At 39.9% G+C, this 9,732-nt stretch overlaps 1 pseudogene; it reads left to right on the top strand.

Annotated features, from left to right (window-relative positions):
- The first annotated feature begins 7,326 nt into the window (after positions 1-7,326).
- Positions 7,327-7,794, top strand: LOC107533519 (large ribosomal subunit protein uL24 pseudogene; annotated as a pseudogene).
- Positions 7,795-9,732: the final 1,938 nt, after the last annotated feature.

Raw genomic sequence — 9,732 nt, 5'->3', positions numbered from 1 at the left:
TAGGCCGCCTGCTAAGCTGATCCGTAAGCAGCGTCCCTGGGTCCTCCAGGGGCGGGAAGACAGCAGCCTGTTGCCCCAAGTTAACTAGCGCCTCCCTGAGGCTCGGCCCGCTCCCGTCCCGGCGGCCCGTGGAGGCGAAAGGCTCCCCAGGCCCACCTGACTCTCCTCCTACCTCCGCGCCGCCGCTCAGCCCGGGGGACGCCGCGGGCCACGGGGACGCGCGGGCTCCTCCCGCCGCGCTCCCAACGTCCCAGTCCGGCGGAGGGCGCGGTGGGGGGCGGGGGGACGGCGGGGGGCCCGCGCTCCGCGCCCCGGTGCCGAAGGTCACGTCCGCGCTCCGCCCCCACAGGCCCCGCCGCTGCCCCGCAGGTCCCCGTGCTTCTCCCTTGGGTGGCGTCGGATGTTCTTTTAAAGCTTAAGAAAAGTTCTTATTTTTCTTTTCCGATTCTAAAAGTAATATGATTGTTGGCCCTGGCCGATTAGCTTAGTCTCTCCCTCCCTCCCTCCCTCCCTCCCTCCCTCCCTCTTTAGTACTATGATTGTCAAGAATAATTTGGAAAATACAAAAAAGATGTATATAAAATAACTTTTGCCTGGATCCTAAAGAGAAGGACATCCCAGAAGGCCCTCCTGACTACTACCCCTTTCTAGTCCCCAAAGGTAATGACTGTCCTGGCTTCTAACACCCTAGTTTCATCTCACCTAGTTTTGAACTTCCTAAAAATAGTCCCGTCATGGTTTCACTGCTCTGTACTGCTATGGATTATAGTTGTCTTTTACCAAGTACACTCAATATGGTGACTATTTAAATTGGAAGCCTACTGTGCCTAACTCATTTAAAACTATATAGGGTGCCCTTTTCGTGCCATTTAACATTCTGCTAAAAAATTATTTCATTTCTGCATATTTTATTGGCTGGATATAACATAATTTTATTGAAGGCATGGATTCTTTTTTCGTGTGTGCCAATTTTCCCCACATATTTGTATCCCTATGCATATATTTTTCTGTACACCTCTGGTTTATTTGTTTAGTATTATTTTTATAAGTGGAATTTTTAAGTGAAACATCACTAACTTTTTAATAGTCCAGTGTCCTGCTGTCACACTGCTTTACTAAAAAATGATGCCAGTTTATAGTCCTGCTGATGGTGTGTGATGGAATCTCATTTCAATTTCCTCAATATCAAATTTTTAAAAATCTTTGTTAATTTGATAGGTGGGAAATATTTCTCCACTGATGTTTACATTTGCATTCCCTTGGTTACAAGTGAGGTTGATTACACGTCTTTTATTAATTTACATTTCTCATAGTGTGATTTATTTATACAACTTCCACCCAGTCTCCTCAAGCTTTGACATTGGTTTCTCCATGAGTAGGCAGCCTGCTCTGCTTGGGTCCCTTAGGTTAACACAAATGAATGAACAGCGGTCCATAAGCCAACAAGTGGTGTAAATCTCAGGTCTATCGTGAGATTTTCTTTAATACCTCTAGAAGCCCCTACCCCTCTGGAAGATAGCAGAATTGTGCTGGATGATTTCAATTGCATTACCTCACTGCAGTAACTAAATCACGTTCTCTTACTTTCACATTACAGCCAAAGAAAATGAGGCTGAATCCATAGATGACTTGTTCAGGTTCCTGGGTGGGGATTTGAACCTGAACCTTCCCGCTTAGATCTCTACTTTTCATAGTCTTGAGCTGAAAGTCTTCCCTGTCATCACAGATCAAGCAGCTGTGGTTTTATTATTCATGGAGTCTTTATACTTGAGAGTCAAGGGAAGAGTTTGCAAAATGGTGCAAAAGAGTAGTTGCTGGACAGTGCAAAACACATGAGGTCGCCTCTTATACTCCGAAAGTATATGCAGATGAGCCCCCAAGGAGATGATGCCACCACGAGTGGCCATGCAGACTGTACATGATACACCTCTAGAGGGGGCACCATCCCCACCACTATGAAGTGAGTGGCATCTTTGGAACAGTGCAGTCACACCTGCATTATTGTACACAACTTTTCAATATTTATTTAATTTTTATAATCACAAGTGGTCTTCAAGCACGGGTCAGTGTAAACTAGAAATAAAACACGTGCTATTATGTTAGAAGCCTCTTTCTGAGTTTTGCTTTTAGTTGTCAAAACAATTGACACAAAAATTTGATGCACCAAGGGTCATTATTTCAGAAAACATAAAATAATATCAAGGGCAGGAAATATAAAGCAAGGTTGTCTCTGTAGAAATATAGTTAAAACATGTTGTGCTGGTGTGTATAGAGACCTCTTATGCACCAGAGGAATGTAGGACATTTTCTTAAAAGCACCACCAAATGCAATACAGATTCTCTAACACCCATTACCTGGTGAGTCAGTGAATAGGAAAGTGCTCCCGTGGATAAAAACGTGACATGCAGTGAGCAGTGAGTGTTTTACAGTGGAAGCCATGTTAGAGACCATCTGGTCTTGCAATGGCCAATTCTGGTTACTTGGTTGAAACCACGCAGCATGAAATTGGAGGAAAGAGGAGAGATTGCAGCAGCCCTAACTGAAGCTACAGCTGAGGCTCTCCTGGGTTGCTGAAGGTAGGAGCGGGGGTAATGAGGCATCAGAGTGTTTTGCTTTTGGTGAACCTGCTTTGCCCTCACTCCACCTGAGTTGTTAAATATATCACACACTTTAATATTTTATACCCCTCAGTCAATAAGTATTAGGTTATTTCTTTTCAGGGATGTAGTGTGTCATACATAGTCCGAGAGAAAACGCTGGATTCAGAGCCAGAGTGGACTTGGGAGCATCCGTTAGCAATCAGCTACATTTCCTCATCTGTAGGACTTAAGCTTTGAAGTAATTGGTTACTAAGATAAATTTTTTGCTTTAAAACTGTTTATATATATTTTACTTTAAACTGGATATTTTCTTGAATTATGATTTAAGTATAAATTTTTAAAAAGAAATGTCAGAAGACTTTCATATAAGCTCAAAGTTAAAAAATCAGCACCACGCGTACACACACACATACACACCGCACACTTATTTCCCATATTATCTTTGTCATTCTTCTACGTATCCTTTGTAGAATGACTCTAATATTTGTAGTAGTAAATAAAATAATTTCTTATCAAATCCAAAGAGATGAATGCTCTCTTGTGCGTACAGGACAATTTCATAATCAGTTGTCATCAAAATCCTTTATCGGGAATTGGCAAAACTTTTTTGGTACAGAAAATACCAGAAATGCATTTCTTTTCTGTCCTTTGGAACAGGCTTGGCAATTACCTTTTGCTAAAGTGCAAAAGCAGTTATCTGCTTGTCCATGCAAACACTGATTGCTTAAGGTTTGTCCTTGTCTTGAAGTTGTAGGAAAAGCAAATTAATGAGCAATTTTTATATTACTGAACAAATTCAGGTGCTCTCCCTGTGGATGCAGTCTGAGGTCTCCTTATTACATTTGGGGCCTTCACTCATGTGTGGGTGTTCTGTGGAGCCTCTGGAGGCAGTTTTGCAAATTCTAGGTATAGCTTTTCTTGGTCAAATAGCTATTAGTAGCTGTTTGAAAGTGGGCAAAATTTAACTTTACATCCCTCTTGCCTCTCTCTTTCCTATTCTCTGTCCCAGCTCCAGCAACCTCATTTGGGGCTATCAGGACTAAGATTTAGAAACAAAACTGTTGAGAACAACAAAGACTGGATTTGAATTTTCAAAAGAAAATTCAAGAAGCAAACAAAATAAAAATAAAAATGAACATGTTTACAGAGCATTAATTTCTAAATATTATTTAAAGATCACACATTCTCTCTTTTCTCTGCATCAACATAATTTGAGATAAACTTTTTAGATTTCTATTTTAAATTTGACTTGGATGGGTAGGGCTTGTAGGTCTGGGGAAATTCAATTATGCCAGACTCTTCTTTTCATTTCTACTTCTGGATTTGCCCCTCTGACTCCTGGTCATTTTCTTTGAAGGCTTCCTGGGCTTGTTGGTCCTGTACTGCCCTTGTCATGTGTCCTCTGCTGGATTTAAGGTAGTGGGCAGTGCTATGCTTGTAAATTGGCCCTCAGAGAAACAAAAGAACAGTGATTAGAATCACTGGTCAATTTCCATGTATACATTTTCCTATGGTCACTGCACATGGTGTTGGGAAGAGAGGTACATAATTAGCTCCAGCGCACTATATGCTTATTTTTACAGATAGCTTCTGAGTGTCAGTCCTAGGTGTTTCTATGCCTTTTAACAGGTAATCCATTTCTCTCAGTCTTCTTTAATTTTTATAAATTATGTTTACCAGTGGACAGGATCTTCTTTTTGCTCGGCTGGTTAATTCCAAGCTAGGTTCTCTGCACAAACTACATATCACTGGGGCCCTCCTGTCGTGCACACAGCCTTCACTCGTGCTTGTCTCTGTCACATCATTCCAGCCACCAGCACACTGTAAGCCTGCTGTTTCTTCTTCCAAAGCACATGGCTGCCTGCTAAATTCCCACTTCCTGATTAAGGAAAGCTGCCTGTTTTCAGCATGCTGTAGGACAGATAGCAGCCAGGTTCCAAGCTTCGTGGACGATGAGGTCTTTCTCTGCTCAGAGTATGACTTTCATTGATTTCTTCGATGACTGCATCATTCAGGAGCCCGGGGGCAAGGAAGGGTGATTTTGAGAATCACATGCTTGAGATTTATAGTATTAAAATTACATTGCTCATTAGGAAAATAAAACGTGTCATATAGATGGATGTTTTACTTATGAGGGAGTAGAGTGAGAGTTCATGGGAAGAGCAGGCCCAGGTTTTGACCCTATAGAGGCAGTTGTCTTCAAGCATAAGAAAGTTCAGTGTGTTCAGATGTACATGTATCATTTTATGTTGATTGTTTTCCTTTGTGCCTGTACATTGGCAGGTAGCAGCTATGCCACATGGAGCCCATTACTGGGATATAAAGCCTCCTTTGCAGTTCTGGAGAGAATCCATCAGTGTTTCCAGGGGCTTCTCTGTCTCCAGGGACATGTAGACACCTCCAGCTGCTAACTCCCTTTTCCTCTTGCTGCACCTCCATGTCCATATCTTTATTCCTGGGTTAGCTGTTGTTTTGATTAGGATTACATTGCATGTAAATCAATTCAGAAGGTATTTATATGACCTTTAGTCTTTCTTAGGATCCGTACCCATCTTCCACCCAATCACGCTTAGCTGCCTTTTGTTAGTGGCATCCTGGGGAAAAAAAGACCCTTTAAAAAAACAACTAAGACCTTTAGAACACAAGGCTTACAGATAACAACAACAACGACAAAACTGGGACTTCTCCCAACTCTGCTATCTCATGACTGTGTGTCTTGTTCAAGCCACTGAACTCTGAACCTCTGTTCCCTCAAAAGAAAATGAGAAGGCTGGGCTTGGACTTGGACTTGGACCTAGATAGCGAGTTTTTCCTGCTGCATCCCTGAGTGATAACTTTCATGGTGAGGTCTTTTGGGTAGGGAGATGAGAGAGTGATGAGATGTGGCTGGCTAGGAGATGGAAAGTGGTTTTTGAGATGGTCTCTTTCTGGCTGCAGCTTTCACAGCTAGTGTTGTCAGAGTTAGCCAATAGAATTAGAGGAATTAGAAGTTGCCTAGTTAAATTTAGATAGTCAATAAATAATTTTTAGTGTAAGTATATTCCAAAAATTATGTGGGACATACTTACACTTAAATTTATTCATTGTTTATCTGAAATTCAAATTTAACTTGGTTTCCTGTACTTTGTCTGGCAACTCTACATAATGGTGGGCAATGATTTATTCTGTCTCAACAAGTTGGGCTGGACAAGTAGGGCAAGGCAGCAAAAAATAGAACATCAGTGTGTAGAGTCAGAGGCTTGCTAGTTGTTTGGTATCTCTGCAGCATACGGTGGGGAAGGTGTCATTTTTTCTTTTTTTGTCCAGGTTGTAATAGCACTTCATGACTAAAAAACCAAAAATTAACAAACTGTGCAACACTTCATACTGACATAAGAAGTCACCAGGCTAATCCCTGAATAGACCTAAAGACTCTACATAGAGCTGTAGATAGGAAAGGTCAGTTACCAGAAGAAGAGAAAGGTTGGGGGCAAAGGCTGTAAAAGGCTATTAAACTTTTTACCTAAAGCAGAAAATACTAAATCTATGTCTGGCTTATAAATTGAGTTTACTAACTTTGTAGTTTGTATATTAAAATGGAGAAAGAAAACAGATAATGGAAGAATTTAAAAGTTTTAGTAAGTGTTAAATAAGTGTAGCAGTTAATTAGGGTGCTGTCCAGTACATTTTTTATCTTCAGCTGCCTGTAAAAGATGATGGTCATGCATTTGTGCAGAAGATTATTGCATTGCTCTCTTTTATTAATCTAACGTATATTTAGTAGCTAGAGTCTGCAAACTAGATAACAGGAGCCACACATCGGTATATTGTGACCGCTGGCATTTCTCTTGTAACCCAGTGGTTGTGAGGCCTTATTGCTGGCATTTCTACTGTCAACTCACTGGTTGTGAGGCCTTATTACTGATGGCAGCAAGAGATGCCCCAGTTCCTGACCTGCCTGAGAACAACAGTCTTAAACCACATCCAGGTTCCATATATATTCCATCTGCCTCTCACGCTGACAGGTAATCACATGTTTAGATTCTCTGTTTTGAAATGGATATAGTACTTATTTGTCTAAGGAGGACACAAATTTTGCCTTTTCTTTTATATTTCTTTGAAAATTAATTATGTATAAAGTATAAACACTTGTACAACAAATACCTATCTGTGGGATGGCTTCTTGATGCACTCATTCAAAACTGTTTACTTAGCACTTACTCTGTGATGGTCTTGGTGTCATGCTCAGGAGGTTAGAAATTCCTGAGACTTGTGGGAGGGGATTGGAGTATTTAAAAAGGAAATTTGTGTTTTAAAATAATCACTCTGGCTGCAGTGTGCAGTATGGAAGGACCATGTAGGATGCAGGGAGACAAGTTAGAAACTAATGGTAATCTAGAAAAGGGTTTCCCCAGGCATTCTCTCTCACAGTCTTTAATTGGCAATTTCAGTAGTCAGCTCTTGGACAGAGAGGCAGAACTGAGGGACATGGAGACAAGGAACTTCACATCTTCAGATGAAGAATTGAGGACTAAAGGACATGACATGGACAACTGAGGATTGAGGATTGAGGGATGTGGAGAAGAACTTGACATCTTTAGATAAAATGTCCACATAGGAATTTTAGTTTTCAAAGACAGGCACTCACCAAGACTTTCTTATGAAATCTGTAAAACTAGAAATAAATTAATTACATATTGTAACAAGTAGCCAGCCATGTTTTAAACACTGCATGGCTGTCAACAAATGGTGAAACAGAGCACTTCCAGCACCAGGTACACAGACACTGTGAACTTCAACCCCTTTGTGACCTTGGACCGCAGCAAAAAAATGGCATTTATGAATGTCACTTTGATGCTCCCTCACACGTGCACCAGAGGTTGTGTCATACCCACTCTCCAAGGAGCTGCGGCAAAAGTGGAGCATCCACTCCATGCCCAGCCACATGGGAGACAAGGTCCAGGTGGTTCAGGAACACTACAGGGGTCAGCAAATCGGATAGGTCGGCCAGGCAGACAAAAAGAAGTATGTTATCTGCTTCGAGGGGGTGCAGTGTGAGCAGGCTAACACCTAAAGTCCACGTGGGGATTCACCCGGCTAAAACTGGACAAAGACTGAGAAAAAGACAAATCTCAACAAGCTGAAAAAGGGAAAGGCAAATATAAGGGAGAAATTATTGAGAAAATATAACCTATTGTGCAACCCTTGCTTAACTGTAGATTTTTAGCCTGGTGTATATTCCTTTGAAACTTTTCAAGATGTCTCTTGAATATTTTGTTTCCTTCCTGTTTTGTTGTTGATATGTGACTCTGTAAATCTGTTTTTGGTGTTTTGATTAATTTTATGAATAAGAATTAGAAATGTTTCTTTTAAAAAATAGTGGAATATTACATGAAAATGAAAATTGCCATAATACCAATGGGAATTTATTGTACACAAACATACTTTAATTGGAGATAGATGTAATATTTTCCCAATAAAGGGACACATATTACAAGCAATAGGAAATGAATTTTAAAAATTGCTACAAGGGCCTGCCCGGGCATGGCTCAGTGGTTGAGCATTGACCTGGGATCCAAGAGATTATGGTTCGATTCTCGGTCAGGACACGTGCCCTGGTTGCGGGCTTGATCCCCAGTCGGGGGCGTGCAGGAGGCAGCTGATCAATGATGACTCTCTCATCATTGATGTTTCTCTCTCTCTCTCCCTTCCTCTCTCTAAAATCAATAATATATTTTTAAAAAGTTGCTAAAAGGTAACTATTGAAATTCAGAAAACAAATTGTAATTGTTCATATGTAATTTGTGAAGTCCATTATCACTTATAAACTTTAGTTATGAGCATAAAAATTTATTAGGACCTGTGGAGTTGGAGAAAAATAGGGTTACATATGGCACATGAAAAATAAACAAACATATTGACATTATTCAAGTTTATGATATTAATAACAATCCACCTATGAAACATTTTCACTAATGTCAAAATTATAATATTTCAGGTTAGAAGCAAGTGGTTTGGGAAATAACAGATATGAGGCAGGGAAAAATTGCTGGATCTTCTGGAGTCTATATAAATACTACTATTAGATTTCTTGGTACAAGAACAGTATAGAAGTCTTAGTTGGCATGTGTAGTTATTCTTATTAAAACGCATTTTAAATGGTAATCAGAAAAATATTGGAGACTAAAGTTGCTTAAATCTAATAGCATCACCAGGATAAGTCACTCAGATTACAGTGGGCTGCTTTTTGACAGTTTCACTTAATTTTTCTGCATATTGCAGAAAAACTTGCCTTTCATACATTTAGGATGTCTCCAGGACAAGAAGTGAAAATATATCTTGGCAATCATTTACCCTATGAATGTAAATCTGGCTGAATTATATTTTAATTCAAATTGCTGTTTAATACCACTTGGAGTTCCATGTTTAAAAATGAATACTGTTCATATTAGGCAACTTAATTTCATAATACTTTAGTGATTCTAGTGTTGAACATTAACATTAATGAGAGCCCTACAAATATAGCCATGTGCCCCAAAATTATCTTTAAGCAGTTTAGAAAAATAAAATAGAAAGTGGATGTAAAGCATATGCCAGTGGTTGATGCTTTATTCTGTGAGTAGTGCTGCAAAACCTTTTAACTTCCCACAAACTTCCGTTCTTCTGTTGATGTGTCTTCTGTTTCACGTTGTCCATGATCTGTTCATATTAGCAAATTTCTGGGATATGCAAAGAGGATACTCTCTTTTGGAACCCACTGATAAACAGCTACCAGGAGAAAGGAAGATCTTAAGCCTTTGTCCTTATAATACAATAGAGGAGTATGTATATACAGATATGGACACCTCCCTCACATCATAGTTGAGCGTAGACAAGGGAGGAGGTGAGAGAAGGAAAGAGGGCATTTGCATATTCACAGTAACAGCAGACATGGATGAGAAATTATGAAAAAGGTGAAACATGAAATCTAATTTGGTCTGATTTTCAGTTTTGCCTAAAGCTAGCTCTTGTTCTTTTCTGCATTAGGGAAAACAATATAATAAAATCTTGGCACCAAAGATCGCTTAATATGTATGTAGGATTTAGAATTTACAAAGAATTTTTATATACAGTATCTCTAATGGGCTGCATCAGAACCTAAATTATAGATAA

The sequence above is a fragment of the Miniopterus natalensis genome, chromosome 6, assembly GCF_054644295.1.
Source record: "Miniopterus natalensis isolate mMinNat1 chromosome 6, mMinNat1.hap1, whole genome shotgun sequence".
Lineage (NCBI taxonomy): Eukaryota > Metazoa > Chordata > Mammalia > Chiroptera > Miniopteridae > Miniopterus > Miniopterus natalensis.
Note: the sequence above shows the minus strand (reverse complement) of the source record. Positions and strands in the feature narration are given on the sequence as shown.